This window comes from Daphnia pulicaria, chromosome 1 (genome assembly GCF_021234035.1).
Source record: "Daphnia pulicaria isolate SC F1-1A chromosome 1, SC_F0-13Bv2, whole genome shotgun sequence".
In the NCBI taxonomy this organism is placed as follows: domain Eukaryota; kingdom Metazoa; phylum Arthropoda; class Branchiopoda; order Diplostraca; family Daphniidae; genus Daphnia; species Daphnia pulicaria.
Window position 1 is genome coordinate 34,620,898 of NC_060913.1, and position 7,380 is coordinate 34,628,277.

Consider the following 7,380-nt stretch of genomic DNA (forward strand, 5'->3'; position numbering starts at 1 on the left):
TCTGTTCATAGTATCTAATGATATGCATGGTTTTTATCAAAGGCGTATCTTAAAAATTCAGCTTTGATTTTTTAAAATTATCCACATTAATTTTATAGCTTTAACGCTCACAGAATTTAATGAGAAAAATTGTTATTCATATTCTTTTAGGAAAAGCTTAATGCCGTAAATTGACGAACAGAATGCCACCGATTGCCCGGGATTTCAGAGTTCAAAGAAATTTTTAACTAGTTAAAAAAACGAATCAGATCCATCATATGACTGGTGTCAAGATCCTGAAATTGGCCTAAAACGAGGTATTTGAGATGGATACATCATCGGATTTCTTGAATCGTTTACTCAATTTATGTCAGTCAAATTAGATTTGAAGCAGTTTAGACAATTTTAAGAAAAATTCCTGTGATTTCTGTGATACGTATTCAGATTATGGAATTAAAAAAAAATAATTAAGCAAGATGTTTTTTTTTACTGAAATGAAATGGTCTGTTTTCTGTTTTCAAATCTACATGGATGAAGCGGAATAAGCCAATCCTCTTGGTAGTAAGAAGGGGAAACACAAAGTCTCTATTTTGTACTGGGCTGGGAAATCTCCTACTTAAATTTCGTTCATCTTTAAGATCAATTCAATCGCTGGGCATTGTAAGTAGTGATTTACTTAAACAGCGTGGATTCTATACTTTCTTGCGTAATTTTTTAGAAGACATGATTAGTTTGCGTAAAGGCTTGACTTTAACAGTTCGGAAAGTGTGGTATAGGATTCTATTATATTTTGCAAGAGATATCCCTGCCTCTAATCCTGTTGCTGGTTTTAAAGATGGGTCGTTCTTGCAAACTTACCTTGTAGAATTTGAATGATTGAGAAAGACCAACTTGACAGTATACATCACGAGTCGCAATGTATTATCAGAGACAAGGTTTCACCTGAAATTCAATTTCAGCAAATTGAAAATGGATTTGAATCCAAAGTTACCAGCGATACTTTGTCAACCAAGTTCGGTGTAAATGGTATATGCTGTCTCACCCGTCTCAGTTATTTGGAACCCACAAAGTTCTTTTTCCACGACCTCATGAATATGTCAAATGAAAGTATTTTAAACCGATGTGCCTGTTAAGTTCGATACAATCTTGATTTGAATCCAGAAAATGAACTAAACATTGATGATGTCAGTTACGACATTTCCACGATGAAAAGCGGTTGAGCGTACACCATTCCACCCCCACAAGACTGAATGAAGTTCTGGAATTAAAAAAATAATCTTTTTCTTCATCAAAAATCCACAGTAGATATGTGTTTAGGTATCATATCTTATGCAATTTTGTATACAGTGATAATCCCTATGTCGCTTTCCTACTTTTACTCGGAATCGTTGCATCCCTTCAATGCTAGTCTTTTACAGAAGAAAGATCTAGATTTCAATTAATTCAATTATTATTGAACGACAAAATACGAACAATGCTTTACTCTTCTACCCAAAGGATGCTGGCAGGGGGGCCGGGGGTGGGAGTGTCATCCAAAACCCAAAAACTACATTCGCTGAACCAATTCCTTAACCACATTAGATTATTTGGTCCAACACGCTTTGCGTGGTGTTTTATATATGAATCGCAGAATGCCCCATTCAACAAAATTATGAGGAGAAACAGTAACTATCAAAATTTTCCTTGGTCATTGACCAAACTCCACGAGAAACTTGAAGGAATTTATTTAGGTATGAATGATGATGTCAAAATGATTTTTGATTCCAATGGAAACTGTCTTGTTCTTGTAAAACACTGTCGTTGGGGAAGCTTATTATTAAAATCGACGTCATTTTCCAGTTTTGGAAAAAAGTATTCTGTTTTTTGAATCTCTGATTACTCGATTAGAGTGTGGGATTGTATCTGTAAATAATGGCATAATAGAAACATGTTATTTGTTTTTAGATTGCTTCGCATATGTAGTTATCCCCCCTAAAAAAAATGCATATTAATCAACAGCAGTGATTTATTATATAATGTTCCTCTTCATTCTATAATATAATTAATATATTATTTTGAAAAAAAACTCTTGTAAGTGATTTTTAACTATTATCGCATGCAGTAAGCTTATCCTTTGTTTTTGGCTTATCAAATAACTAACCATTGGAAATACAATTTTAAATGTAATGTTTTTTATAATAGTGGTTTTCATCACAAAATAATTTAAACTGATTGTGAATGATAACTCTTATTCCGTTTTTAAATGTATCAGCGTAGGTATCAGTATAGGTCATAGAATTTTGCACTTGATTTTCATGCGTGTTGTGCGTAATAAAAAACTATGCTTAGCTTACTAGCAATCGACATTTATTTTACCTTGTTTGATATCAATTACAATTGGTTTAGTAGTTACTACTTCCTGTTCAATCATGATTAAAGTATTTAATGGGAAACCTGCTAGGTACCACCGACGCTGCCGCAAATTCCAATTGGTGGCAAAACAATCCACCAACAGCCGTGTTCGTTCCAGCAGCAGCTGTTCTCGTTCCAGTAAAATGTTACGCCTCAACCGGTCGTGTATGTCCCGGAAACGTGGATTTTTACCGTCAGTCGATATGACTCGCCGCCGACATCTTGTCCGTCATCTAGGCCACCGAAAGCTGAGCCGCCGAAGTTCATACAGTCGTTCAAGGTACAAATTCATGATACCTGTTTCAGCGACGCGGAACGTCAACACCATCTCCGCACGAGCTTGACAATCAAGATCCAGAACAATCATTTGCTCTGACGGAGTTGCATCAAAAGCTCGGAAACCCGAGGATCGTTTCAACCGCCTGCTTCTCAGCGCTTTTAAAACTTACCTCTTTTAAAGACAATGATTACGATTCTCTAAAATCATTCTCATTGACGCTTCATTCGGTTGTAGCAACCTTGCTGTTAGGTAGCTACGAACTTGAGCTTCACAGCAGCACCACTCTGGCCGAATTAGTTGGAAAACTTCCGCCGATTCTACGCAGCAAGTGGGCCAAAAAGAGCTACCGAATTCAAGATCGTCTGCCGATGATACTCGACCTGGATGGCTGGCTCGATGACGTCGCGATATGGCGGAATATTTCTTCTATGTTGGCGTCAACTCTGCTGCCCAGTTTCCCGCTAGCAATCACCCAAAAACCAACAACGACAAGAAAAGAAAGCCGATCGCAACACCAATGGTATTTTCCACCACGGTAAGGATAGCGTCATGCCCGCATTGTGCTGGCGCTCATCGACTTAATCTTTTTGACCAATTCAAATACTTATATGCAAACCAACGAGTAGAAGTAGAAAAAAAAACGATGTTGCTATCGCTGTCTAGACGAACGCCATCTTAGTTCCGAGTGTTCAAAGGAAAGTGAGTGCGGAATTTAAGAATGCAAGCGTTTTCATCTCCATGGTGCGCCGAGGAATCGAGGATGTATCCGGAGACGCCGCGATCAAGCACGACGCCATCTCTCTCCTCAACAAATACATTTAACGGCTCCGTATCTTTAAGCTACGAAGACGAAACAACCTTGTTGCCCATCGTTTAATTGCGTGTTGAAGCAAACGGCCGGTCTTGGATCGGATATGGATTGCTGGATCCCGGAAGTCAAGTTTTGATGATCACGAAAGCGCTGGCAGACGAACTGGGACTGCAAGGCGACAAAAAAACGACGAGAATCGGAACGTACCACGGCCGCAACCCGAAAGCAACCGCGGCAAAGATGTCGTTCAAAATATCGTCGTTCTAAGATGGCGATTGTCTAGACAACGATAGCAACATATTTTTTTACAACTTATAAAACCAGTTCCTTCGAAATCCAAACCTGTTACTCCGTTCCTGTTCTAAAAATCAGAAACGAAGTCGTCGATCTAAAAAAACTAGTGAAAGATTGGCAGCATTAAGCCGGATTGAAAGTTCCGCCCCAAAAGCAAGACGACGTTAATGCGTGTTGATTGAAAATGATTGAAATAAAAAAGGATCAGCTAAACTAGCGAGCCCCGCGTAGTCCCCGTACAACATTCGGTTGGTGCATTGCTGGACCGATTTCATCCGTCGCCAACGCACAGCTAAAGGAAGGGTAAATATCGCCTACTAGAGCAAAGGCGAAAATTTCCCACCTCATAAAATGAAACAAAGGAGAAATCGCGACAACACCGCGGGGTGGGATTGAAGGGGAGAAATGGGAAAAAATGACAAATCTCATTTTCAAATTAAAATTCATTATATTAATTTAAACTCAAAAAATTTGAAAATGACACTTGTCATAGAAATAATGAAGCTCTTATTTTTGCTTTTTTTGGCGTCTTTGTAGGGTTATTTTTTCCCTAACTAGAGAGCGGCAAAGTAGCCACTTTTTAATACGCTTCTACAGCGTGTTTCCAAACTTTTTGATCCATTTGTAGCTGCCCTCTCTTTAGATATAAAAATCTGAAAACAATTCAGGAAGTAGCCAACCATTATGGCTACTTCCCAAAAAAATTTCAACAACCTCCGTCAAAAACCTGATTTTTTGGGAACGCGGCGAAAATTGGCGTTTTACATAAGCTTCTCTCCGCTTCTCTCGCGCGTTTCCAAATTTCTGGTAGGTACTGTATAATAAAAATAAATAGGCTACTATAACGATGTACAATAATGGTCTTGATTCATTTGTTTATTGTCACAATACTTGTTACAACATTTGTTATGTAAGTATTAACGCGAAAATTGTATAAAATGAAAGAATACGAGAAAGCAGCTGAATACCATTTAGTATTCAAACAATTACGAAAAGTTAAGAAAAGTTTGAACTAGGTCTGATGTTACACATCAGAACTAGTCACAACTTTTCCTAATTGTTTTAAAAACATTTTTAACGGTACAGATTTCGTAGACAGATCATCAACCACGCCAAGAATGGCGTGTTGAATAAACAGGAAAGCAGGGGTAACTTCGGGACTATACCTAACATTAAATACGTACAGATAACAAAACAAATGAAGCAAAGCAGTGCAACATGAATCCAATTCTTCCATAAACGGGACGTTATCTGCTATGATGTGAAAGGTTTTCCCAACTTGAAGTATTATGGGAACAGCCGTTTAGGGGTTGAGAGAATTTCTTCAAAGCTGGCCGTGTCCTAGACATGAAAAATTAATTCACATTAAAACATGTTAAATTCTTAGAGAGGGAAGTTTAATAAACCATGTAATACCTCTCTAACGTCAAGGAGATGAAGTTTTGCTTCCATGGTTTTTTTCTTTCCTGGAATGAGGAAAGTGATAAGTTCCAAGGCTGCGCACTGAAAAGTATCTGTTAAAGAAAATGTGTAATGAATTTTCACTATTTATTTTATAATATGTTAATCTTCATTGAATGTTATACCATTATCGTTATGTTGAAGCAGTGTTTTAGAATATTGAATCAGTAGAGCCTTCACATGTTTGTTTGTCGACTTTTTTGCAATTTCAACAATTGCTGGAGCAATTCTGGTCCAATTCGCAATAAATGCTGCACAGGTTCCATCACCAAAGATCATGCCCATTTCACCACGGATATAAAAAGAAATGTTGTTTGAAAAATGAAGTATTTAGTAAAGGAGTAAAACTATTAACTCACGAAATAAGACTGGTTTAACAGCGGACAGCACTGCTTGAGAATGTCCAAGGTATACAAGGGCAGATCTGTTTTAGTCCTTTTTCTTGTAATTTCATATCTTCTCCCTTCAAACGTTGACCTCCATATCTTCTTTATCCCGTCTGGGCTTCCAAATTTAGCAATTATCTCCAACATAATTTCGACGTTGGCAGAATAAGACACCATATCTAAATAGAATTGTGAGTCGTTACTCCAAAGTTAATAGAATCCAAACATGAAAAATTTACCAACTCTAACAGATGCGTCAAATACTGTACTGCCTGGTCCTCGGCTTACAATCTTCGTAGCAGGCTTTCCCCCCTTCTTCGTAAATTGCTGGTTGGCTTCTATCCTTTTAACAGACATTCTGCGATACATTTTCCACAAAATAAATCTCTAAAGATTGTTAAAAAAGAAAGATGTTAGCAAAAGTAAGTTTTTTAAATGTAATAGTTACAGTACCTTTGTTTGTCCTGGTTCTATCTCGTTTAACACAGTGTTGGGATATTTTAGGATGAACTTTAAGACGACATTCTCAACACTATCCCTTTCAGGATGTAAAGAGAATAACTCAATCGAATCTGCCAACTTTCTACACACACCCGAATATTCATTTGCATGCAAAGGTATTTTGTTATCAAGTTTGTGTGTAACAAGATAGCCGAATCCCTCGGGCAAACGATACTTTCGCATATCAATGTTAACGCGATCAAATTGTCCTCAAATGAATATTTTGTTAGTGTTGACATCACATAAATAAAATTCACATATATATTACTACTCGGTTGTTGTTTTTCCTGGTTTTCATTATTATCCGAGTCGGTGGTGCAAGAATCTTCATTGCCTGAAATTTAAAAATTGTTTGAATAATTCCAGCAGCAGACGATACATATATCGTAAGTTGCCAAGTTGCTAATGTAAATTGCTTGTATTGATACTTTTGTTCTGTTCGTGATATAAATGAGAACATCTGAAATATCCTTGTTCGTGCGATCGTCGAGAACGACTTGTATCGTTACTTGTCGAGGGTTCCGAAATGACAATTGATACATCCATACCTTTGAAAAAAAAAACACATTTGTAGTGCTTGATTGCTCTTAAAGTGATATTTCAATAAAATGTAGTTGAAGGAATACGATTTGTTTGTTGAATGGATCTTAGACAACTTCCATTAGAAGGACCAGGCTGGGGTGATGATAGTCTAGAACGACTTTGTTCACTACTTGAAGTGGATTCCAACATGTTCGAAGAGTCATCTACTTCCATGCATTCCATTAAAAAATACATGTAAGTAATGCTGTTTAAGTGATACTTTCAAAAAATTGTAGTTAAAGGTATACCATATCTCTGTCGAATAGATCTTTGACAACTTCCATTAGAAGGACCAGGTTGGGGTGATGATAGTCTATCACGACTTCGTTCACTACTTGAAGTGGATTCCGAAATGACAATAGATCCTTCTACATCCACACATTTTCCAAAAAACACATATTAGACATTTTCTAACTACTAACGACTTCTATAGTTCAATTACGCGAACGTTTTTTTGATGGACCTGGTTGGGGTAATGATCGCCGAGAACCACTTGAGGCTGCATCACATGTAGAGGATTGAGTAGATGAGTTACGAGATGACATTGCTAGAGATTCATCTACTGAAGTGTTGCAATCTATTTTGTTATGCTGACCATAAGATTTCTCTTTTCTTGAAAGGGATTCAGTATCATGAAACTCAGTTCCTAAAAACAACGAACATGTACCAAAGTTTTAATTATAATAATCTTTGAA